Raw genomic sequence first — 8,672 nt, 5'->3', positions numbered from 1 at the left:
TCCTTTTGGAGATAGAGGGTGTCCTGCTAACCCGGCCACACCCCAGTCTTCTGCCACTTGGTTTGGGACAGGCCTATCCCCCTGACATTTCAAATATTTGGGAGTAAAGGACATAGGTGTTCACATCAGGAGACAGTAGGGTGGTAAACGGACCCGGAGCTTCGGGGCCCGGCCAAGTCGGGCCTGGCACTTGGTAATGTATACATGGCACCCGACCCATAGCAGGTGTGCCAAAGGCAGTAGCCATTGTCGGTAAGAACCAGGCATCACGCTGGGCGCTTGTCATTCGCCATCACTGAATGCTCACAGTAACTGGGACTACTCCTGACCCCAGGGAACTGAGGCACAGAGAGGTTGAGAAACCTGCCCTAGGTTGCACAGCCAGCAGAGCTGGGATTCAAACCACATCACCAGACTCTAGGGACCAGCTCTTAATCGCCGTATTACATCACGAGGTTACTGCTTTTGATAAAAATAGCAGAGCAGCAGCCAGGAGAACGGGAGGTAGGAGTGGGGGCGGGGATCTCGCTCCCTCCAAAGGCTGCTGTCTCTCTGCCCGGCAACCATCAGCCAGCTCTGCGGAGGGAGCTCCTCAGGGTGCCCCGCCTGGGACTCGCCACCAAGGGGCAGGGGTGTCGGCAGAAAGGAAAGTTGAAAGTGCCTAAGGTCAAAGGTGACTACCCCCCAAGGAGGGGGATGGAGGGAGGCTGCTCCGGCAAATTAGGGATTCATTGGGATCAGAGACCCTCCTCCACGTTATCATGCTGTTCTGGTCCTTTCCAGCCCTAACCGTGTGTGGCGTAGCGGGAGCCTTAGGGGACTTGTCACAAAATGCACAGCTCAGATGGCTTGTCACAGGCCTGCCAACTGCTCTGAGTCCCAGGGCTGTGCGGGAGGAGGCTCCAACGCACAAAAAGGTGACTGAAAACCCCACGCTCTCCCTCTGCCCCACCCCAGCCAAGCCCTGCTCCTCCTTCCAGGCCCGGTCTGAGACTCGCCTCTTGCCAGAAACCATCCCTGACCCCAATTCACAGGAACCCCTGCTCTGAGCTGCAATGACCCTCCTGTCTGTATTGTCACTGGGGACCCCCAACAACCTTACATTGCTGGCTGGTTCCCGCTGATGTGGGCTTCTACACCCGAGGAACTTCGAGACAGCATGACTGGCTGACCTGGTTGGACGTCAGCTCTGTGTGCTGTGTGAGCACAGGCAGGTGGCTTAACCTCTCTGAGCCTCTATTTCCTCCCCCACTGAAATAGGGATCATAGTTCCAGCCTCAGGGGATCCATGTGGGGATTAAATAAAATGGCACGTGTGGACTCTGGGGTGCAGAGCAGACCCTGAGAAAGCTGAATTTACCAAAGTGCGAGATTGTCCCTTCTTGAAATGAAATGAACTGCCACGGGGGCAGCACGGGCTCTGTGCCTGGCTAAAAGAGCCCAAAGCTTCTCGAAGTTACCCTGAAGATGCTGGATGTCTTTAGCAGCTCCGGAGGGGGCACCCCGCCCTCGCCCCTGACCTCTCCTGGGGTGGAGTTGTCCCACAGACACAAACGGTGAAGCAACAGGGAGAGGTCTCCCACTGCTGCAGACAGACACAGGATTGGCTGTGTGATCTTGGCCCGTCCCTGCCCCTCTCTGGGCCTATGTAAACCAGTGAAGGGGAGGGGCAGACCCAACCCATAAAACAAAAGGAAAAGCCCTGCACGAGGTGTCTGGAGGTGCGGGTTCTGGGCTTGGCTCTCCCCTCCCCGTGCCTCAGTTTCCTTGTCTGCACAATGGGGAGGCCCTCTCTGGACTGCCCTGATCCACCCTCTGTGTCGGCCAGTCAGAAACCCCGGCACTAATTCACCCTCTGCCCTACGGGTTCTCTCCAGACCCCTCCGCTTTCGCCACACCCCAAGCTCAGACCCTCCTCTCCTCCTTTCTAGACCTTTCTGTCCACCTCACGTTGACGGTTTAAACCCCCCAAGCACAGCTCTGCGTCTGCCGCTCCTCTGCTCTGACACCTCCTGGGGCTCCCCATGGCCGCAGGGTCACGGCTGAGCTCCCAGTCCTGGCACTCGAGGCCTCCCCAGCCTGGCCCACTCACCCTCCTCCCTGTCTCTGCCCTCGCAGCCCGCTCCCTCCTCCATCACGCGCCCCAAGCCACGGCCACACCAGCCTCCCTGGAACGGGGTCCCTGGGGCCCTTCCCAGGATGGCATTCTGGAAGACTCCGAGACCACAGTCAGCTGCCCTCCGGACACTCAGGGAGCCGTGAGGGTACGAACAACATGGCCTTTTCCGGGGCACGTTATACGCCAGGCACTTTATGTGCCTGAATTCCCACAAGCACCCTGCAAAGCAGCCGTTTTTAAGACGAGGAAACCGAGGCTGAGAGGTTAAGCGACATGCCAGAAGTCACAGCCCACAGGTGGTGTAGCAGGAACGCAGCCCGGGGGCTGCACGCCCTGGGTTGCTCTGCCTGCAGGGGCTGTGGCCGCCACTGCCGGGGGAGGATGGGTTCCAGGGCACGAAGACTGCCCGTGTGGGTTCTGAAGAGGGGCAACAACGAGGCCGGTCGCTGGGAGCCCCGGGATGCTTTGGGGACGCCCAGCAAAGGCCGCGTCTTCAGCAAAGCTGCAGGGTTGGGGTGGAGAGAAGAAGGGCATCTAAATTAACCGGAGCGCCCGGGGTGCGGCCCCTCCTCCAGGGTGGGCTACCGGGGTGGAGAGCAAGAGTGGCTGGGACAGCCAGTAACCCCGTGGGCACCGGCCGAGCCCACTGTGTGGCCGGGCTGGGTGTGGGACAAGCGACAAGCTGGTGACACATGAGGGCTGCGGCTCGCAGTCTGGAGACAGAATCAGGGCCTTGGTGAGGGCAGGAGGTGCTGGGCGATGCCGGGGCGCCAGGGCCTCCCTCGTGTGGTGTATCAGGGCAGAGCTGAGAGGGCTGCAGAGGTCCATGGACCACCCACTGTGCAGATGGGGAAACTGAGGCCTAGAGAGGGCAGTCGCCAAAGGGCCGGAGAGGCAGGTTGCTTTCCTCTCGACTCCAGTCAAGTCAAAAGTGCGTCAGGACGGCTCTGCGATGCCCTACGCCGCGCAGGCCCCTGAGACAGGGTGAGGAGGGGGAAGGCGCTGGCCAGCCAGGAGCTCCTTGGGGGGGCGGGGTCTGTGCCACGGAGCACGGGGCGAGGATGCTGAAAATGAGCACAACTTATTTCTATTGTTCACACGTTCTGAGGGCTCACGACGAGCCCGGCACTTTGCGGACCACTCTCCATGCTCCATCTCCCCATTTTATTCTCACTACCTTTTGAGGTGCTATTATTCCCCATTTTGCAGATGAAGAGACTGAAGTTCAGAGTGGAACAGGAACTTATTCAAAGCCACATAGCGAGTATGTGGATTGGAGGAATCTGAGACCCTAACAGAAGTGGTGGCAACCAAGGGGCTCCAATGAGGAAGGAATAACAGGGTCCCCCGGACAGGGAGAGCTTCTTAGTGTGGGCTGTCAGTATGGACGGACAATCTTTCTGAAGACCAAAAATCTGAAGAAGGAGCACTGGATGGAGAGTCACAAGTCCTGGGTTCTGGTCCAGCTCTGCTCCAACCTGCAGGCTACTCCTGGACAAGTCACCTCAATTCTCTGGGCCTCAGTTTCCCCACCTGTCAAATGGACTCAGTACTCCTTAACATTTCAGGGACGAGGATCCTTTTGAGATTCTGGACACTGATGCGCACCCAGCGCAGGCAGCCGTGCACCCAAATCCAGGGGTTGCAGGCTCCGCCCCCGAGGCTCATCCGCAGACCCTGGGCTGTGGTCTCCACGGTCCCCTCTGGCCTTGACGTCACCTAACAGGGGCGAGTGGATGTGGCTGGGGTGCTGGCCGCCCTGGGGACAAGTGCCCGGGACACCACGTCACTGCAATTCTCCTTCGGGGCTGCACACACAGCACACGCCCCAGACCGACACAACCGTCACCTCAGGGCCCAGCCCAGGGCCCCGTGTTCACACCAGTGTGGCCACCGGTTGCCAAGGCGACAGAGAGCCATGACAGGCTTATGCAAAGTACGCGGGGGGGCAAGCGTGGAAACGGGGGCCCGGGAGAAGCTGCCCATTTGCCTGGCATCTGCGTCCCCGTGCTCACGGAAGGGAACGGGCCGCATTTGCTTTGGGCTGGAGGGGGCCACCCGGGACGCCCTTCCTCCGCCTGCCGTGGTGGTGGGAGGGGGCTGGAGCACGGGGGGGCCCCCAAGGGGGCCTGACCCCAGGGCCTGGGGGCTGCACCAGGCCTCTCCCCCACCCCGCCCTCCAATCTGTCTCTGTCTCTGTCCCCATGAGCACATCCCTCCATTCGCTTCTCTGTCCCCCTCGCCGTTTCCCCCGTCTCTTTCCTACCTGTCCCGCCTCCTCCGGGACACGCTGGCAGCTGGAAACACACTAGCCCCAGTCTGGCTTGGGGGGCGTGGGGGGGACAGGCAGGGCCTCCTCAAGGAGGGTCTGGGTGATGGCCCTCTGAGCCGCCCTGGAGGAGGTCACTGGCAAGGCCTCAGAGCCGGTTCCCAGAGGGCCCAGCCTCATCAGTCACCCCTACGAGAGAAGGGCAGGAGTCAAAAGTGGAGCGGGTGGGGTGGCCCCTGGAGGCTGGGGATCTAGGGGTCAGCTAAGGCCTGAGGGAGGAACTCTGGTCGGGATACCCTCCTGAGCCTCACCAAACTTTGCTGGGTGACCTCAGCCTGTGTCTCAACCAGAAAAAGATCTGGAGGTTCCAAATGACCACAAGCTCAATAAGGGCCAAAAGGGTGAGAGTCACTAAAGACGGAGGGAAGGGAAGCAAAGTTTGTGGAGCCTCTACAATGATTTCGAGCATGATTGCTTCTACTCACCACAGCTCTGTGAAGGATTTTTATCCCTACTGTACAGACAACAAAACCAAGGCTCAGGAGGCTAAGTGGCTTGCCCAAGGTCATTGGGATTTGAACCCAGTTTCGTTTCCCTCCAAAGCTCATACTCCTTCCATTGAATTAGTGTAAGCCGTCTTAAATTTAAGGTTATATCAAGAGGAGCAGACTGTCCAGAACAAGGGAGGTGACAGTCCTGCCATATGACATGGTGATCAGACTTCACACAGGTGGATGATTTTAACAGCTATGGCTCACGTTGACTGACCCCTTCCTGGCCTCCAGCACTAAGTTCATTTTCCTGTTTTAGCTCATTCAATCCTCATCGCAACTTTAAGGGATGAGTACTATTATCACTACATTCCCATTTTACACAAGAGGAGACCGAGGCTGAGAGAGGTGATGGGACTCAGCCAAGGTCACACAGCCGGGTGCCCAGCTCAAGATGACTCTAGACTGCTCTCCTTGGCACCACCAGAGGATGTGACAAAGTGGACAAAGAACCAGGAACCCTGTCCCAGAGGGAGCAGGTGAAGGACTGGGGATGTTCCGCGTGGGGAGGGAGAGGCTCAGGGAGCTCTCGACGGGAGCATGACAGGCTGGGATGAGGAGGAGGGCGGTCCTGTTCCGTGGGGCCCCAGAGGGCCCAGCCAGCAGGCTGCCTCCTCTCAGCGTCCTCATCTATGAAATGGCCACAGCCGCCCTCCATGAGGAGGATTAAATGAGATTACACATCACGCACCTGCCCAGTAAATGATGGCCAATATTATACTACGGTGTTGATGGCTTCCTTCCTGGCATGGAGCTGGTACAGGCCCCTCGATTTTTGCCCCAGTAAAAGGCTGGGTCTATGACTGTACATCTTCATCTTCCTGAGACTCAGATCCGACCGACCCGGGTTCCCATCCTGGCTCTGCCGCTTACTGGCTCTATGACCTCTTCCAGGCCCTTTGCTCCCTGAGCCTCACTCCCCTGCCAGTGATGCCTGCCCTGATGCACGGCACGGAGCGGGTGCCCAACAGAACATCAGCTCCCTGGCTCACCCCGGCCTCTGTGCCAAATGCTGCAGGGACTGAGGGTACCTGCCTGGGCACAGGGGCCTGGAGGAGGGCACGACAGGGCTCCGGGACGGAATTCTGATGGACCGAGGGCGCCTGAGAGTCGAGTGCACCCGCGCCACACCCGGGGCGGCTGCCACAACCCATGTGAGGGGACAAGGCTGGCTGCTTGAGTTTCGAGCCCCGGCGGCAGCTGTGATGGCTGCACGGCTCCCACCCAGAAGGTGCTGGATGCCTGCGAGGCACAGGGCGGGCGGCTGGCAGGGCCATCAGGAACAAGCTCTGCTTGTGCCCCTGCCCCTCCCTCAGCCTCCGTTTCCCCCTCTGTGAAATGGGGCCAAAATAACACCGCCTCCCTCACGGGCTGGTGTGGCCCAGAACGAGCAGGAGCACAGGCCATGCACAGGCGCCCGGTGAAGCTGGCTTTGCCCCCCTCCCGGGCATGGGTGTCCCGGTGAAGCTGTGGCGGGAGCGGTTGAAATATGTTCTCCCTCGAGCATCTCACTCTGCGCAGGGCGCGGGACCTGGCGCTTTGTTCCTAAACCTGCCATTTGACCCGCAGCTCCCTGGGAAAGGTCACGTCTGAGTGTGGGGAGCCAAGGCCCAGGCAAGAGGGGTCGAGGCGGGACTGGAGCCCAGGGCTGTGCTCCAGGGCGGCGCGGCGGTGCTGATGGCAGGCAGAGGTGGGGACGGAAACCCAGGCGGTCGTCTCCTCCTGATGCACTAGTTACTTCGTTTGCCGGTGCCTCAGTCTCCTCATCTGTGAAATGGGAGTAACAGACTGTACCTTCGGAGTTGCGGTGAGGCTCCGAGGACGTGACAGCTAAAGCATTTAGCACAATGCCCGGCCCACGGCCTGCGTTCAACTCAGGCTGCCCCCTACTACTTACCAGGCTGCCCCTAGACAGAGAACATACGGGAATTGTGAGGATGAACGCGGGGGTGGGTGAATTGATGAAAATGAAGACGTGACTCCGCAAGGAGGGTGGGTCTGCACCGTGCCTCTTCCTCCAGCCCCCGGGAGCTCCGGGCCAGCACGGGCGGCCCCTCATTTCCTTAGAGCGCACGCCCCACCGGCAGCCGCGGAACGGCGGCGGCAGGGACGTCCGGCCTCAGGCAAATGGTTCACGCTCTGAGGCCAGACCGGGGCCGGGCCCCCAGCCACCGCAGGGAAATGAAGAGGCTCCGCGGGCCACCGCGGACATGGGGACTTGCTGTGGTGACCATGCAAAGAGGCCTGCACTGGGCCCTCGGGAGCCACCAGCCCGTCGGGGGACGAGGGCAGAAGGAACAGAGTGAGAACAGCTTTCGGCCACCCCCTGCCCTGGCTGACATGGAGGCCAAGGCGCCCCGTTGGGGGAAGGCAGGGTACAATGACGTGGAGGGGGGCAGCTGGGAGATGGGAACCCGATGGAGCAGGTGGCAAGGGGCACGGGCTGTGGACACCCGCAGACCCAGGTTCCAACCCCGGCCCTCCTGCTAACCAGCCGTGCGACCTCGAGCTACACCTGACCTCCACCAGTCCCTCCATAGAAGGCAGGTAACTGTTACCTGGGAAGGTCAACGTCAAGGTCATGAGACTGGGTAGGTAAGGCACTGCCTCGTAACGAGCCAACCCTGCTACTGTCCCCGTGACCTGGAGCAAGTCACTCCACTCATTCAAAAACATCAACTGGCCTGCGTACCCCCGACTATAAGATGCAGACCCTCTCCTCCCCCGGCTCCTCTCCCCTCCCCTCAGCGAGCTCCAGCCCGGGGTCTCCGGGTGCGGCCCTTTGTCCGTGAGTCCAGCCCCTCTCTGGCACAAAGGAGTGGCAGCCCCTGGGTGAGCCAGGTGGGGGCGCTGCCGAGGAGGAAGGGCTCCATGCCCCTCCCCACAGCTGAGACCCTCCACCCAGCAGCTCTGATGGGCCTCAGAGGGGAGGTGTCCATGTGATTTCGGAACAGCTCCTTTGACATGATCTTGGGGTGGAGACAGGCTGGGATGGACACCCCCCAGCTGGCCCACGTGGGCTTGGACCCACGGATTCTGGGCTCCAGCTACCGGGCCACGGCTGCCCCCTCCGCCTCATCTCCCGGCCGGCTGAGCGGGTCTTTCCCGGGCGGTTCAGCACCAAGTGTGGACTTCCGGGTGGAAGACAGAGAATGGGTTTTGGTTTATGTCCCAGACACACCACACCCTGGGCCAGTCCCTTCAGCTCGCTGCATCCGTTTCCTCGTCTGCAAAGTGGGAGCATGGCGGAACATACTTCACAAGCTGTTGGAGGTGAGAAAACGTATGCAAGGTCCCTGCATGTACATTAGTCAGGGTTCTTCAGAGAAACAGAACCACGAGGACGCACAGAGACAGAGCGATGCAGTCTAAGGCCTGGCTCACATGAGGATGCAGGCTTGGTAAACCCAAAATCTGCAGGGTAGGCCAGCAGGCCGGAGACCCAGGGAAGAGCTGCATTTGAGTCCAAAGCCCGTCTGCTGGCAGAATTCCTTCTTGCTCAGGGGAGGTCAATCTTTGTTATGTTAAGGCCTTCGACCTATTGGATGAGGCCGGCCCACCCACACTACGGAGCGCGTGATCTGCAAGTCCACTGATTTAAATGTTAATCTTGTCCAAAAAACACCTTCACGGGAACATCCAGAATAATGTTTAACTAAATATCTGGGCACTGTGGCCCAGCCAAGCTGACACATAAAATTACCCATCTCAGCACTTAACAGTGGTTGTTACA

This window comes from Ceratotherium simum, chromosome 22 (assembly GCF_057802395.1).
Source record: "Ceratotherium simum simum isolate JZ-2026a chromosome 22, ASM5780239v1, whole genome shotgun sequence".
NCBI classification, from domain to species: Eukaryota; Metazoa; Chordata; class Mammalia; order Perissodactyla; family Rhinocerotidae; genus Ceratotherium; species Ceratotherium simum.
This window is presented reverse-complemented; position numbering follows the sequence as displayed.